We start from the raw sequence: 17,722 nt of genomic DNA, 5'->3' as shown, positions 1-17,722 counted from the left end.
TATATACAGAGTCAATGATTTGGTTGAATTTTATGGACATTGAAAGACCCGGGGGGTCTCAACCTCATTTAAGCGGTCTCGGGTAGGTTTTCGCTATATATTTTGAATATCCAACTGGCACTTTGGGCGCTCCGTAAACATAGAAGACAGGAAGTGTACCCAAATTCCTTTTAGTCACGTTTGTATCTACCTATTGACTAAATGTCTGTCAAATATTAGAAAGATTGAGAGATCAGGGGGCTCTCACCATTACCCTGTGCCCTTTGTCCTAAGATTTTGACATTTTTCGACTGAAAAGTGACAATCTTAGCCCTCCGTAGATATAGAAGATGACGTTATTCTGGTGAATCCATCTAATACAACCTTTATATATACAGAGTCAATGATTTGGTTGAATTTTATGGACATTGAAAGACCCGGGGGGTCTCAACCTCATTTAAGCGGTCTCGGGTAGGTTTTCGCTATATATTTTGAATATCCAACTGGCACTTTGGGCGCTCCGTAAACATAGAAGACAGGAAGTGTACCCAAATTCCTTTTAGTCACGTTTGTATCTACCTATTGACTAAATGTCTGTCAAATATTAGAAAGATTGAGAGATCAGGGGGCTCTCACCATTACCCTGTGCCCTTTGTCCTAAGATTTTGACATTTTTCGACTGAAAAGTGACAATCTTAGCCCTCCGTAGATATAGAAGATGACGTTATTCTGGTGAATCCATCTAATACAACCTTTATATATACAGAGTCAATGATTTGGTTGAATTTTATGGACATTGAAAGACCCGGGGGGTCTCAACCTCATTTAAGCGGTCTCGGGTAGGTTTTCGCTATATATTTTGAATATCCAACTGGCACTTTGGGCGCTCCGTAAACATAGAAGACAGGAAGTGTACCCAAATTCCTTTTAGTCACGTTTGTATCTACCTATTGACTAAATGTCTGTCAAATATTAGAAAGATTGAGAGATCAGGGGGCTCTCACCATTACCCTGTGCCCTTTGTCCTAAGATTTTGACATTTTTCGACTGAAAAGTGACAATCTTAGCCCTCCGTAGATATAGAAGATGACGTTATTCTGGTGAATCCATCTAATACAACCTTTATATATACAGAGTCAATGATTTGGTTGAATTTTATGGACATTGAAAGACCCGGGGGGTCTCAACCTCATTTAAGCGGTCTCGGGTAGGTTTTCGCTATATATTTTGAATATCCAACTGGCACTTTGGGCGCTCCGTAAACATAGAAGACAGGAAGTGTACCCAAATTCCTTTTAGTCACGTTTGTATCTACCTATTGACTAAATGTCTGTCAAATATTAGAAAGATTGAGAGATCAGGGGGCTCTCACCATTACCCTGTGCCCTTTGTCCTAAGATTTTGACATTTTTCGACTGAAAAAGTGACAATCTTAGCCCTCCGTAGATATAGAAGATGACGTTATTCTGGTGAATCCATCTAATACAACCTTTATATATACAGAGTCAATGATTTGGTTGAATTTTATGGACATTGAAAGACCGGGGGGTCTCAACCTCATTTAAGCGGTCTCGGGTAGGTTTTCGCTATATATTTTGAATATCCAACTGGCACTTTGGGCGCTCCGTAAACATAGAAGACAGGAAGTGTACCCAAATTCCTTTTAGTCACGTTTGTATCTACCTATTGACTAAATGTCTGTCAAATATTAGAAAGATTGAGAGATCAGGGGGCTCTCACCATTACCCTGTGCCCTTTGTCCTAAGATTTTGACATTTTTCGACTGAAAAGTGACAATCTTAGCCCTCCGTAGATATAGAAGATGACGTTATTCTGGTGAATCCATCTAATACAACCTTTATATATACAGAGTCAATGATTTGGTTGAATTTTATGGACATTGAAAGACCCGGGGGGTCTCAACCTCATTTAAGCGGTCTCGGGTAGGTTTTCGCTATATATTTTGAATATCCAACTGGCACTTTGGGCGCTCCGTAAACATAGAAGACAGGAAGTGTACCCAAATTCCTTTTAGTCACGTTTGTATCTACCTATTGACTAAATGTCTGTCAAATATTAGAAAGATTGAGAGATCAGGGGGCTCTCACCATTACCCTGTGCCCTTTGTCCTAAGATTTTGACATTTTTCGACTGAAAAGTGACAATCTTAGCCCTCCGTAGATATAGAAGATGACGTTATTCTGGTGAATCCATCTAATACAACCTTTATATATACAGAGTCAATGATTTGGTTGAATTTTATGGACATTGAAAGACCCGGGGGGTCTCAACCTCATTTAAGCGGTCTCGGGTAGGTTTTCGCTATATATTTTGAATATCCAACTGGCACTTTGGGCGCTCCGTAAACATAGAAGACAGGAAGTGTACCCAAATTCCTTTTAGTCACGTTTGTATCTACCTATTGACTAAATGTCTGTCAAATATTAGAAAGATTGAGAGATCAGGGGGCTCTCACCATTACCCTGTGCCCTTTGTCCTAAGATTTTGACATTTTTCGACTGAAAAGTGACAATCTTAGCCCTCCGTAGATATAGAAGATGACGTTATTCTGGTGAATCCATCTAATACAACCTTTATATATACAGAGTCAATGATTTGGTTGAATTTTATGGACATTGAAAGACCCGGGGGGTCTCAACCTCATTTAAGCGGTCTCGGGTAGGTTTTCGCTATATATTTTGAATATCCAACTGGCACTTTGGGCGCTCCGTAAACATAGAAGACAGGAAGTGTACCCAAATTCCTTTTAGTCACGTTTGTATCTACCTATTGACTAAATGTCTGTCAAATATTAGAAAGATTGAGAGATCAGGGGGCTCTCACCATTACCCTGTGCCCTTTGTCCTAAGATTTTGACATTTTTCGACTGAAAAGTGACAATCTTAGCCCTCCGTAGATATAGAAGATGACGTTATTCTGGTGAATCCATCTAATACAACCTTTATATATACAGAGTCAATGATTTGGTTGAATTTTATGGACATTGAAAGACCCGGGGGGTCTCAACCTCATTTAAGCGGTCTCGGGTAGGTTTTCGCTATATATTTTGAATATCCAACTGGCACTTTGGGCGCTCCGTAAACATAGAAGACAGGAAGTGTACCCAAATTCCTTTTAGTCACGTTTGTATCTACCTATTGACTAAATGTCTGTCAAATATTAGAAAGATTGAGAGATCAGGGGGCTCTCACCATTACCCTGTGCCCTTTGTCCTAAGATTTTGACATTTTTCGACTGAAAAGTGACAATCTTAGCCCTCCGTAGATATAGAAGATGACGTTATTCTGGTGAATCCATCTAATACAACCTTTATATATACAGAGTCAATGATTTGGTTGAATTTTATGGACATTGAAAGACCCGGGGGGTCTCAACCTCATTTAAGCGGTCTCGGGTAGGTTTTCGCTATATATTTTGAATATCCAACTGGCACTTTGGGCGCTCCGTAAACATAGAAGACAGGAAGTGTACCCAAATTCCTTTTAGTCACGTTTGTATCTACCTATTGACTAAATGTCTGTCAAATATTAGAAAGATTGAGAGATCAGGGGGCTCTCACCATTACCCTGTGCCCTTTGTCCTAAGATTTTGACATTTTTCGACTGAAAAGTGACAATCTTAGCCCTCCGTAGATATAGAAGATGACGTTATTCTGGTGAATCCATCTAATACAACCTTTATATATACAGAGTCAATGATTTGGTTGAATTTTATGGACATTGAAAGACCCGGGGGGTCTCAACCTCATTTAAGCGGTCTCGGGTAGGTTTTCGCTATATATTTTGAATATCCAACTGGCACTTTGGGCGCTCCGTAAACATAGAAGACAGGAAGTGTACCCAAATTCCTTTTAGTCACGTTTGTATCTACCTATTGACTAAATGTCTGTCAAATATTAGAAAGATTGAGAGATCAGGGGGCTCTCACCATTACCCTGTGCCCTTTGTCCTAAGATTTTGACATTTTTCGACTGAAAAGTGACAATCTTAGCCCTCCGTAGATATAGAAGATGACGTTATTCTGGTGAATCCATCTAATACAACCTTTATATATACAGAGTCAATGATTTGGTTGAATTTTATGGACATTGAAAGACCCGGGGGGTCTCAACCTCATTTAAGCGGTCTCGGGTAGGTTTTCGCTATATATTTTGAATATCCAACTGGCACTTTGGGCGCTCCGTAAACATAGAAGACAGGAAGTGTACCCAAATTCCTTTTAGTCACGTTTGTATCTACCTATTGACTAAATGTCTGTCAAATATTAGAAAGATTGAGAGATCAGGGGGCTCTCACCATTACCCTGTGCCCTTTGTCCTAAGATTTTGACATTTTTCGACTGAAAAGTGACAATCTTAGCCCTCCGTAGATATAGAAGATGACGTTATTCTGGTGAATCCATCTAATACAACCTTTATATATACAGAGTCAATGATTTGGTTGAATTTTATGGACATTGAAAGACCCGGGGGGTCTCAACCTCATTTAAGCGGTCTCGGGTAGGTTTTCGCTATATATTTTGAATATCCAACTGGCACTTTGGGCGCTCCGTAAACATAGAAGACAGGAAGTGTACCCAAATTCCTTTTAGTCACGTTTGTATCTACCTATTGACTAAATGTCTGTCAAATATTAGAAAGATTGAGAGATCAGGGGGCTCTCACCATTACCCTGTGCCCTTTGTCCTAAGATTTTGACATTTTTCGACTGAAAAGTGACAATCTTAGCCCTCCGTAGATATAGAAGATGACGTTATTCTGGTGAATCCATCTAATACAACCTTTATATATACAGAGTCAATGATTTGGTTGAATTTTATGGACATTGAAAGACCCGGGGGGTCTCAACCTCATTTAAGCGGTCTCGGGTAGGTTTTCGCTATATATTTTGAATATCCAACTGGCACTTTGGGCGCTCCGTAAACATAGAAGACAGGAAGTGTACCCAAATTCCTTTTAGTCACGTTTGTATCTACCTATTGACTAAATGTCTGTCAAATATTAGAAAGATTGAGAGATCAGGGGGCTCTCACCATTACCCTGTGCCCTTTGTCCTAAGATTTTGACATTTTTCGACTGAAAAGTGACAATCTTAGCCCTCCGTAGATATAGAAGATGACGTTATTCTGGTGAATCCATCTAATACAACCTTTATATATACAGAGTCAATGATTTGGTTGAATTTTATGGACATTGAAAGACCCGGGGGGTCTCAACCTCATTTAAGCGGTCTCGGGTAGGTTTTCGCTATATATTTTGAATATCCAACTGGCACTTTGGGCGCTCCGTAAACATAGAAGACAGGAAGTGTACCCAAATTCCTTTTAGTCACGTTTGTATCTACCTATTGACTAAATGTCTGTCAAATATTAGAAAGATTGAGAGATCAGGGGGCTCTCACCATTACCCTGTGCCCTTTGTCCTAAGATTTTGACATTTTTCGACTGAAAAGTGACAATCTTAGCCCTCCGTAGATATAGAAGATGACGTTATTCTGGTGAATCCATCTAATACAACCTTTATATATACAGAGTCAATGATTTGGTTGAATTTTATGGACATTGAAAGACCCGGGGGGTCTCAACCTCATTTAAGCGGTCTCGGGTAGGTTTTCGCTATATATTTTGAATATCCAACTGGCACTTTGGGCGCTCCGTAAACATAGAAGACAGGAAGTGTACCCAAATTCCTTTTAGTCACGTTTGTATCTACCTATTGACTAAATGTCTGTCAAATATTAGAAAGATTGAGAGATCAGGGGGCTCTCACCATTACCCTGTGCCCTTTGTCCTAAGATTTTGACATTTTTCGACTGAAAAGTGACAATCTTAGCCCTCCGTAGATATAGAAGATGACGTTATTCTGGTGAATCCATCTAATACAACCTTTATATATACAGAGTCAATGATTTGGTTGAATTTTATGGACATTGAAAGACCCGGGGGGTCTCAACCTCATTTAAGCGGTCTCGGGTAGGTTTTCGCTATATATTTTGAATATCCAACTGGCACTTTGGGCGCTCCGTAAACATAGAAGACAGGAAGTGTACCCAAATTCCTTTTAGTCACGTTTGTATCTACCTATTGACTAAATGTCTGTCAAATATTAGAAAGATTGAGAGATCAGGGGGCTCTCACCATTACCCTGTGCCCTTTGTCCTAAGATTTTGACATTTTTCGACTGAAAAGTGACAATCTTAGCCCTCCGTAGATATAGAAGATGACGTTATTCTGGTGAATCCATCTAATACAACCTTTATATATACAGAGTCAATGATTTGGTTGAATTTTATGGACATTGAAAGACCCGGGGGGTCTCAACCTCATTTAAGCGGTCTCGGGTAGGTTTTCGCTATATATTTTGAATATCCAACTGGCACTTTGGGCGCTCCGTAAACATAGAAGACAGGAAGTGTACCCAAATTCCTTTTAGTCACGTTTGTATCTACCTATTGACTAAATGTCTGTCAAATATTAGAAAGATTGAGAGATCAGGGGGCTCTCACCATTACCCTGTGCCCTTTGTCCTAAGATTTTGACATTTTTCGACTGAAAAGTGACAATCTTAGCCCTCCGTAGATATAGAAGATGACGTTATTCTGGTGAATCCATCTAATACAACCTTTATATATACAGAGTCAATGATTTGGTTGAATTTTATGGACATTGAAAGACCCGGGGGGTCTCAACCTCATTTAAGCGGTCTCGGGTAGGTTTTCGCTATATATTTTGAATATCCAACTGGCACTTTGGGCGCTCCGTAAACATAGAAGACAGGAAGTGTACCCAAATTCCTTTTAGTCACGTTTGTATCTACCTATTGACTAAATGTCTGTCAAATATTAGAAAGATTGAGAGATCAGGGGGCTCTCACCATTACCCTGTGCCCTTTGTCCTAAGATTTTGACATTTTTCGACTGAAAAGTGACAATCTTAGCCCTCCGTAGATATAGAAGATGACGTTATTCTGGTGAATCCATCTAATACAACCTTTATATATACAGAGTCAATGATTTGGTTGAATTTTATGGACATTGAAAGACCCGGGGGGTCTCAACCTCATTTAAGCGGTCTCGGGTAGGTTTTCGCTATATATTTTGAATATCCAACTGGCACTTTGGGCGCTCCGTAAACATAGAAGACAGGAAGTGTACCCAAATTCCTTTTAGTCACGTTTGTATCTACCTATTGACTAAATGTCTGTCAAATATTAGAAAGATTGAGAGATCAGGGGGCTCTCACCATTACCCTGTGCCCTTTGTCCTAAGATTTTGACATTTTTCGACTGAAAAGTGACAATCTTAGCCCTCCGTAGATATAGAAGATGACGTTATTCTGGTGAATCCATCTAATACAACCTTTATATATACAGAGTCAATGATTTGGTTGAATTTTATGGACATTGAAAGACCCGGGGGGTCTCAACCTCATTTAAGCGGTCTCGGGTAGGTTTTCGCTATATATTTTGAATATCCAACTGGCACTTTGGGCGCTCCGTAAACATAGAAGACAGGAAGTGTACCCAAATTCCTTTTAGTCACGTTTGTATCTACCTATTGACTAAATGTCTGTCAAATATTAGAAAGATTGAGAGATCAGGGGGCTCTCACCATTACCCTGTGCCCTTTGTCCTAAGATTTTGACATTTTTCGACTGAAAAGTGACAATCTTAGCCCTCCGTAGATATAGAAGATGACGTTATTCTGGTGAATCCATCTAATACAACCTTTATATATACAGAGTCAATGATTTGGTTGAATTTTATGGACATTGAAAGACCCGGGGGGTCTCAACCTCATTTAAGCGGTCTCGGGTAGGTTTTCGCTATATATTTTGAATATCCAACTGGCACTTTGGGCGCTCCGTAAACATAGAAGACAGGAAGTGTACCCAAATTCCTTTTAGTCACGTTTGTATCTACCTATTGACTAAATGTCTGTCAAATATTAGAAAGATTGAGAGATCAGGGGGCTCTCACCATTACCCTGTGCCCTTTGTCCTAAGATTTTGACATTTTTCGACTGAAAAGTGACAATCTTAGCCCTCCGTAGATATAGAAGATGACGTTATTCTGGTGAATCCATCTAATACAACCTTTATATATACAGAGTCAATGATTTGGTTGAATTTTATGGACATTGAAAGACCCGGGGGGTCTCAACCTCATTTAAGCGGTCTCGGGTAGGTTTTCGCTATATATTTTGAATATCCAACTGGCACTTTGGGCGCTCCGTAAACATAGAAGACAGGAAGTGTACCCAAATTCCTTTTAGTCACGTTTGTATCTACCTATTGACTAAATGTCTGTCAAATATTAGAAAGATTGAGAGATCAGGGGGCTCTCACCATTACCCTGTGCCCTTTGTCCTAAGATTTTGACATTTTTCGACTGAAAAGTGACAATCTTAGCCCTCCGTAGATATAGAAGATGACGTTATTCTGGTGAATCCATCTAATACAACCTTTATATATACAGAGTCAATGATTTGGTTGAATTTTATGGACATTGAAAGACCCGGGGGGTCTCAACCTCATTTAAGCGGTCTCGGGTAGGTTTTCGCTATATATTTTGAATATCCAACTGGCACTTTGGGCGCTCCGTAAACATAGAAGACAGGAAGTGTACCCAAATTCCTTTTAGTCACGTTTGTATCTACCTATTGACTAAATGTCTGTCAAATATTAGAAAGATTGAGAGATCAGGGGGCTCTCACCATTACCCTGTGCCCTTTGTCCTAAGATTTTGACATTTTTCGACTGAAAAGTGACAATCTTAGCCCTCCGTAGATATAGAAGATGACGTTATTCTGGTGAATCCATCTAATACAACCTTTATATATACAGAGTCAATGATTTGGTTGAATTTTATGGACATTGAAAGACCCGGGGGGTCTCAACCTCATTTAAGCGGTCTCGGGTAGGTTTTCGCTATATATTTTGAATATCCAACTGGCACTTTGGGCGCTCCGTAAACATAGAAGACAGGAAGTGTACCCAAATTCCTTTTAGTCACGTTTGTATCTACCTATTGACTAAATGTCTGTCAAATATTAGAAAGATTGAGAGATCAGGGGGCTCTCACCATTACCCTGTGCCCTTTGTCCTAAGATTTTGACATTTTTCGACTGAAAAGTGACAATCTTAGCCCTCCGTAGATATAGAAGATGACGTTATTCTGGTGAATCCATCTAATACAACCTTTATATATACAGAGTCAATGATTTGGTTGAATTTTATGGACATTGAAAGACCCGGGGGGTCTCAACCTCATTTAAGCGGTCTCGGGTAGGTTTTCGCTATATATTTTGAATATCCAACTGGCACTTTGGGCGCTCCGTAAACATAGAAGACAGGAAGTGTACCCAAATTCCTTTTAGTCACGTTTGTATCTACCTATTGACTAAATGTCTGTCAAATATTAGAAAGATTGAGAGATCAGGGGGCTCTCACCATTACCCTGTGCCCTTTGTCCTAAGATTTTGACATTTTTCGACTGAAAAGTGACAATCTTAGCCCTCCGTAGATATAGAAGATGACGTTATTCTGGTGAATCCATCTAATACAACCTTTATATATACAGAGTCAATGATTTGGTTGAATTTTATGGACATTGAAAGACCCGGGGGGTCTCAACCTCATTTAAGCGGTCTCGGGTAGGTTTTCGCTATATATTTTGAATATCCAACTGGCACTTTGGGCGCTCCGTAAACATAGAAGACAGGAAGTGTACCCAAATTCCTTTTAGTCACGTTTGTATCTACCTATTGACTAAATGTCTGTCAAATATTAGAAAGATTGAGAGATCAGGGGGCTCTCACCATTACCCTGTGCCCTTTGTCCTAAGATTTTGACATTTTTCGACTGAAAAGTGACAATCTTAGCCCTCCGTAGATATAGAAGATGACGTTATTCTGGTGAATCCATCTAATACAACCTTTATATATACAGAGTCAATGATTTGGTTGAATTTTATGGACATTGAAAGACCCGGGGGGTCTCAACCTCATTTAAGCGGTCTCGGGTAGGTTTTCGCTATATATTTTGAATATCCAACTGGCACTTTGGGCGCTCCGTAAACATAGAAGACAGGAAGTGTACCCAAATTCCTTTTAGTCACGTTTGTATCTACCTATTGACTAAATGTCTGTCAAATATTAGAAAGATTGAGAGATCAGGGGGCTCTCACCATTACCCTGTGCCCTTTGTCCTAAGATTTTGACATTTTTCGACTGAAAAGTGACAATCTTAGCCCTCCGTAGATATAGAAGATGACGTTATTCTGGTGAATCCATCTAATACAACCTTTATATATACAGAGTCAATGATTTGGTTGAATTTTATGGACATTGAAAGACCCGGGGGGTCTCAACCTCATTTAAGCGGTCTCGGGTAGGTTTTCGCTATATATTTTGAATATCCAACTGGCACTTTGGGCGCTCCGTAAACATAGAAGACAGGAAGTGTACCCAAATTCCTTTTAGTCACGTTTGTATCTACCTATTGACTAAATGTCTGTCAAATATTAGAAAGATTGAGAGATCAGGGGGCTCTCACCATTACCCTGTGCCCTTTGTCCTAAGATTTTGACATTTTTCGACTGAAAAGTGACAATCTTAGCCCTCCGTAGATATAGAAGATGACGTTATTCTGGTGAATCCATCTAATACAACCTTTATATATACAGAGTCAATGATTTGGTTGAATTTTATGGACATTGAAAGACCCGGGGGGTCTCAACCTCATTTAAGCGGTCTCGGGTAGGTTTTCGCTATATATTTTGAATATCCAACTGGCACTTTGGGCGCTCCGTAAACATAGAAGACAGGAAGTGTACCCAAATTCCTTTTAGTCACGTTTGTATCTACCTATTGACTAAATGTCTGTCAAATATTAGAAAGATTGAGAGATCAGGGGGCTCTCACCATTACCCTGTGCCCTTTGTCCTAAGATTTTGACATTTTTCGACTGAAAAGTGACAATCTTAGCCCTCCGTAGATATAGAAGATGACGTTATTCTGGTGAATCCATCTAATACAACCTTTATATATACAGAGTCAATGATTTGGTTGAATTTTATGGACATTGAAAGACCCGGGGGGTCTCAACCTCATTTAAGCGGTCTCGGGTAGGTTTTCGCTATATATTTTGAATATCCAACTGGCACTTTGGGCGCTCCGTAAACATAGAAGACAGGAAGTGTACCCAAATTCCTTTTAGTCACGTTTGTATCTACCTATTGACTAAATGTCTGTCAAATATTAGAAAGATTGAGAGATCAGGGGGCTCTCACCATTACCCTGTGCCCTTTGTCCTAAGATTTTGACATTTTTCGACTGAAAAGTGACAATCTTAGCCCTCCGTAGATATAGAAGATGACGTTATTCTGGTGAATCCATCTAATACAACCTTTATATATACAGAGTCAATGATTTGGTTGAATTTTATGGACATTGAAAGACCCGGGGGGTCTCAACCTCATTTAAGCGGTCTCGGGTAGGTTTTCGCTATATATTTTGAATATCCAACTGGCACTTTGGGCGCTCCGTAAACATAGAAGACAGGAAGTGTACCCAAATTCCTTTTAGTCACGTTTGTATCTACCTATTGACTAAATGTCTGTCAAATATTAGAAAGATTGAGAGATCAGGGGGCTCTCACCATTACCCTGTGCCCTTTGTCCTAAGATTTTGACATTTTTCGACTGAAAAGTGACAATCTTAGCCCTCCGTAGATATAGAAGATGACGTTATTCTGGTGAATCCATCTAATACAACCTTTATATATACAGAGTCAATGATTTGGTTGAATTTTATGGACATTGAAAGACCCGGGGGGTCTCAACCTCATTTAAGCGGTCTCGGGTAGGTTTTCGCTATATATTTTGAATATCCAACTGGCACTTTGGGCGCTCCGTAAACATAGAAGACAGGAAGTGTACCCAAATTCCTTTTAGTCACGTTTGTATCTACCTATTGACTAAATGTCTGTCAAATATTAGAAAGATTGAGAGATCAGGGGGCTCTCACCATTACCCTGTGCCCTTTGTCCTAAGATTTTGACATTTTTCGACTGAAAAGTGACAATCTTAGCCCTCCGTAGATATAGAAGATGACGTTATTCTGGTGAATCCATCTAATACAACCTTTATATATACAGAGTCAATGATTTGGTTGAATTTTATGGACATTGAAAGACCCGGGGGGTCTCAACCTCATTTAAGCGGTCTCGGGTAGGTTTTCGCTATATATTTTGAATATCCAACTGGCACTTTGGGCGCTCCGTAAACATAGAAGACAGGAAGTGTACCCAAATTCCTTTTAGTCACGTTTGTATCTACCTATTGACTAAATGTCTGTCAAATATTAGAAAGATTGAGAGATCAGGGGGCTCTCACCATTACCCTGTGCCCTTTGTCCTAAGATTTTGACATTTTTCGACTGAAAAGTGACAATCTTAGCCCTCCGTAGATATAGAAGATGACGTTATTCTGGTGAATCCATCTAATACAACCTTTATATATACAGAGTCAATGATTTGGTTGAATTTTATGGACATTGAAAGACCCGGGGGGTCTCAACCTCATTTAAGCGGTCTCGGGTAGGTTTTCGCTATATATTTTGAATATCCAACTGGCACTTTGGGCGCTCCGTAAACATAGAAGACAGGAAGTGTACCCAAATTCCTTTTAGTCACGTTTGTATCTACCTATTGACTAAATGTCTGTCAAATATTAGAAAGATTGAGAGATCAGGGGGCTCTCACCATTACCCTGTGCCCTTTGTCCTAAGATTTTGACATTTTTCGACTGAAAAGTGACAATCTTAGTCCTCCGTAGATATAGAAGATGACGTTATTCTGGTGAATCCATCTAATACAACCTTTATATATACAGAGTCAATGATTTGGTTGAATTTTATGGACATTGAAAGACCCGGGGGGTCTCAACCTCATTTAAGCGGTCTCGGGTAGGTTTTCGCTATATATTTTGAATATCCAACTGGCACTTTGGGCGCTCCGTAAACATAGAAGACAGGAAGTGTACCCAAATTCCTTTTAGTCACGTTTGTATCTACCTATTGACTAAATGTCTGTCAAATATTAGAAAGATTGAGAGATCAGGGGGCTCTCACCATTACCCTGTGCCCTTTGTCCTAAGATTTTGACATTTTTCGACTGAAAAGTGACAATCTTAGCCCTCCGTAGATATAGAAGATGACGTTATTCTGGTGAATCCATCTAATACAACCTTTATATATACAGAGTCAATGATTTGGTTGAATTTTATGGACATTGAAAGACCCGGGGGGTCTCAACCTCATTTAAGCGGTCTCGGGTAGGTTTTCGCTATATATTTTGAATATCCAACTGGCACTTTGGGCGCTCCGTAAACATAGAAGACAGGAAGTGTACCCAAATTCCTTTTAGTCACGTTTGTATCTACCTATTGACTAAATGTCTGTCAAATATTAGAAAGATTGAGAGATCAGGGGGCTCTCACCATTACCCCTGTGCCCTTTGTCCTAAGATTTTGACATTTTTCGACTGAAAAGTGACAATCTTAGCCCTCCGTAGATATAGAAGATGACGTTATTCTGGTGAATCCATCTAATACAACCTTTATATATACAGAGTCAATGATTTGTTGAATTTTATGGACATTGAAAGACCCGGGGGGTCTCAACCTCATTTAAGCGGTCTCGGTAGGTTTTCGCTATATATTTTGAATATCCAACTGGCACTTTGGGCGCTCCGTAAACATAGAAGACAGGAAGTGTACCCAAATTCCTTTTAGTCACGTTTGTATCTACCTATTGACTAAATGTCTGTCAAATATTAGAAAGATTGAGAGATCAGGGGGCTCTCACCATTACCCTGTGCCCTTTGTCCTAAGATTTTGACATTTTTCGACTGAAAAGTGACAATCTTAGCCCTCCGTAGATATAGAAGATGACGTTATTCTGGTGAATCCATCTAATACAACCTTTATATATACAGAGTCAATGATTTGGTTGAATTTTATGGACATTGAAAGACCCGGGGGGTCTCAACCTCATTTAAGCGGTCTCGGGTAGGTTTTCGCTATATATTTTGAATATCCAACTGGCACTTTGGGCGCTCCGTAAACATAGAAGACAGGAAGTGTACCCAAATTCCTTTTAGTCACGTTTGTATCTACCTATTGACTAAATGTCTGTCAAATATTAGAAAGATTGAGAGATCAGGGGGCTCTCACCATTACCCTGTGCCCTTTGTCCTAAGATTTTGACATTTTTCGACTGAAAAGTGACAATCTTAGCCCTCCGTAGATATAGAAGATGACGTTATTCTGGTGAATCCATCTAATACAACCTTTATATATACAGAGTCAATGATTTGGTTGAATTTTATGGACATTGAAAGACCCGGGGGGTCTCAACCTCATTTAAGCGGTCTCGGGTAGGTTTCGCTATATATTTTGAATATCCAACTGGCACTTTGGGCGCTCCGTAAACATAGAAGACAGGAAGTGTACCCAAATTCCTTTTAGTCACGTTTGTATCTACCTATTGACTAAATGTCTGTCAAATATTAGAAAGATTGAGAGATCAGGGGGCTCTCACCATTACCCTGTGCCCTTTGTCCTAAGATTTTGACATTTTTCGACTGAAAAGTGACAATCTTAGCCCTCCGTAGATATAGAAGATGACGTTATTCTGGTGAATCCATCTAATACAACCTTTATATATACAGAGTCAATGATTTGGTTGAATTTTATGGACATTGAAAGACCGGGGGGTCTCAACCTCATTTAAGCGGTCTCGGGTAGGTTTTCGCTATATATTTTGAATATCCAACTGGCACTTTGGGCGCTCCGTAAACATAGAAGACAGGAAGTGTACCCAAATTCCTTTTAGTCACGTTTGTATCTACCTATTGACTAAATGTCTGTCAAATATTAGAAAGATTGAGAGATCAGGGGGCTCTCCAAACCATTACCCCTGTGCCCTTTGTCCTAAGATTTTGACATTTTTCGACTGAAAAGTGACAATCTTAGCCCTCCGTAGATATAGAAGATGACGTTATTCTGGTGAATCCATCTAATACAACCTTTATATATACAGAGTCAATGATTTGGTTGAATTTTATGGACATTGAAAGACCCGGGGGGTCTCAACCTCATTTAAGCGGTCTCGGGTAGGTTTTCGCTATATATTTTGAATATCCAACTGGCACTTTGGGCGCTCCGTAAACATAGAAGACAGGAAGTGTACCCAAATTCCTTTTAGTCACGTTGTATCTACCTATTGACTAAATGTCTGTCAAATATTAGAAAGATTGAGAGATCAGGGGGCTCTCACCATTACCCTGTGCCCTTTGTCCTAAGATTTTGACATTTTTCGACTGAAAAGTGACAATCTTAGCCCTCCGTAGATATAGAAGATGACGTTATTCTGGTGAATCCATCTAATACAACCTTTATATATACAGAGTCAATGATTTGGTTGAATTTTATGGACATTGAAAGACCCGGGGGGTCTCAACCTCATTTAAGCGGTCTCGGGTAGGTTTTCGCTATATATTTTGAATATCCAACTGGCACTTTGGGCGCTCCGTAAACATAGAAGACAGGAAGTGTACCCAAATTCCTTTTAGTCACGTTTGTATCTACCTATTGACAAAATGTCTGTCAAATATTAGAAAGATTGAGAGATCAGGGGGCTCTCACCATTACCCTGTGCCCTTTGTCCTAAGATTTTGACATTTTTCGACTGAAAAGTTGACAATCTTAGCCCTCCGTAGATATAGAAGATGACGTTATTCTGGTGAATCCATCTAATACAACCTTTATATATACAGAGTCAATGATTTGGTTGAATTTTATGGACATTGAAAGACCCGGGGGTCTCAACCTCATTTAAGCGGTCTCGGGTAGGTTTTTCGCTATATATTTTGAATATCCAACTGGCACTTTGGGCGCTCCGTAAACATAGAAGACAGGAAGTGTACCCAAATTCCTTTTAGTCACGTTTGTATCTACCTAATTGACTAAATGTCTGTCAAATATTAGAAAGATTGAGAGATCAGGGGGCTCTCACCATTACCCTGTGCCCTTTGTCCTAAGATTTTGACATTTTTCGACTGAAAAGTGACAATCTTAGCCCTCCGTAGATATAGAAGATGACGTTATTCTGGTGAATCCATCTAATACAACCTTTATATATACAGAGTCAATGATTTGGTTGAATTTTATGGACATTGAAAGACCCGGGGGGTCTCAACCTCATTTAAGCGGTCTCGGGTAGGTTTTCGCTATATATTTTGAATATCCAACTGGCACTTTGGGCGCTCCGTAAACATAGAAGACAGGAAGTGTACCCAAATTCCTTTTAGTCACGTTTGTATCTACCTATTGACTAAATGTCTGTCAAATATTAGAAAGATTGAGAGATCAGGGGGCTCTCACCATTACCCTGTGCCCTTTGTCCTAAGATTTTTGACATTTTTCGACTGAAAAGTGACAATCTTAGCCCTCCGTAGATATAGAAGATGACGTTATTCTGGTGAATCCATCTAATACAACCTTTATATATACAGAGTCAATGATTTGGTTGAATTTTATGGACATTGAAAGACCCGGGGGGTCTCAACCTCATTTAAGCGGTCTCGGGTAGGTTTTCGCTATATATTTTGAATATCCAACTGGCACTTGGGCGCTCCGTAAACATAGAAGACAGGAAGTGTACCCAAATTCCTTTTAGTCACGTTTGTATCTACCTATTGACTAAATGTCTGTCAAATATTAGAAAGATTGAGAGATCAGGGGGCTCTCACCATTTACCCTGTGCCCTTTGTCCTAAGATTTTGACATTTTTCGACTGAAAAGTGACAATCTTAGCCCTCCGTAGATATAGAAGATGACGTTATTCTGGTGAATCCATCTAATACAACCTTTATATATACAGAGTCAATGATTTGGTTGAATTTTATGGACATTGAAAGACCCGGGGGGTCTCAACCTCATTTAAGCGGTCTCGGGTAGGTTTTCGCTATATATTTTGAATATCCAACTGGCACTTTGGGCGCTCCGTAAACATAGAAGACAGGAAGTGTACCCAAATTCCTTTTAGTCACGTTTGTATCTACCTATTGACTAAATGTCTGTCAAATATTAGAAAGATTGAGAGATCAGGGGGCTCTCACCCCATTACCCTGTGCCCTTTGTCCTAAGATTTTGACATTTTTCGACTGAAAAGTGACAATCTTAGCCCTCCGTAGATATAGAAGATGACGTTATTTCTGGTGAATCCATCTAATACAACCTTTATATATACAGAGTCAATGATTTGGTTGAATTTTATGGACATTGAAAGACCCGGGGGGTCTCAACCTCATTTATAAGCGGTCTCGGGTAGGTTTTCGCTATATATTTTGAATATCCAACTGGCACTTTGGGCGCTCCGTAAACATAGAAGACAGGAAGTGTACCCAAATTCCTTTTAGTCACGTTTGTATCTACCTATTGACTAAATGTCTGTCAAATATTAGAAAGATTGAGAGATCAGGGGGCTCTCACCATTACCCTGTGCCCTTTGGTCCTAAGATTTTGACATTTTTCGACTGAAAAGTGACAATCTTAGCCCTCCGTAGATATAGAAGATGACGTTATTCTGGTGAATCCATCTAATACAACCTTTATATATACAGAGTCAATGATTTGGTTGAATTTTATGGACATTGAAAGACC

This window comes from Mytilus trossulus, chromosome 3 (genome assembly GCF_036588685.1).
Source record: "Mytilus trossulus isolate FHL-02 chromosome 3, PNRI_Mtr1.1.1.hap1, whole genome shotgun sequence".
Taxonomy (NCBI): domain Eukaryota; kingdom Metazoa; phylum Mollusca; class Bivalvia; order Mytilida; family Mytilidae; genus Mytilus; species Mytilus trossulus.
This window is presented reverse-complemented; position numbering follows the sequence as displayed.